At 44.8% G+C, this 498-nt stretch overlaps 1 protein-coding gene across 1 annotated transcript in view; it reads left to right on the forward strand.

Moving 5' to 3' along the window:
- The first annotated feature begins 245 nt into the window (after positions 1-245).
- The window catches only part of LOC119590365 (protein D3-like), a 7704-nt gene continuing 7451 nt past the window's right edge, over positions 246-498 (forward strand). Inside the window, exon 1 of the mRNA XM_037939035.1 lies at positions 246-436. The gene's annotated coding sequence lies outside the window, so the exon portion shown is untranslated. The remainder of the gene's footprint in view (positions 437-498) is intronic.

The following is a 498-nucleotide window of genomic DNA, read 5'->3' on the forward strand; positions in this document are numbered from 1 at the left end:
ACCGGATATCACAATAATGCCGACAGAGATTCAAGACTTTCATCCCTGGTCCTTCATAAGGTTTGAAAGTCATCCCTAACTTTATCCACACCAGGAGATCCCAGGGTTAAGTCATGTCATAATGTACACTCCATCTGGCTTTCTTTGCACCGCTTGACGCTCAAAATTAGGGGCTGATATGTCTCATTTCGGGTCTGATGTGAAGGTGAACCTGAACGTATGGGGTGATTATCTCTCTACCTTTTGAACATGATATATGGTCTGTTCATTAGAGTGTGGCGCAATCATGACTAGAATTGTACCTACACCATGTCCTTGGTGATCGAAAAAGGTGCTTACGAAGTCCTGTGCTGCTCGTTGTGTTGCCATTGAGATTCTCCCACTGGTTGGTGTCAGTACCTCTTTCCGTGACGTTCGGAACGAGTTGTACTGCGAGGTAAGTGTTCTTTTCGTGGTCCATGTTTCGTTGTGGTTTTACCTGCTATTTTGTTGTCAGTG

The sequence above is a fragment of the Penaeus monodon genome, chromosome 27, assembly GCF_015228065.2.
Source record: "Penaeus monodon isolate SGIC_2016 chromosome 27, NSTDA_Pmon_1, whole genome shotgun sequence".
NCBI classification, from domain to species: Eukaryota; Metazoa; Arthropoda; class Malacostraca; order Decapoda; family Penaeidae; genus Penaeus; species Penaeus monodon.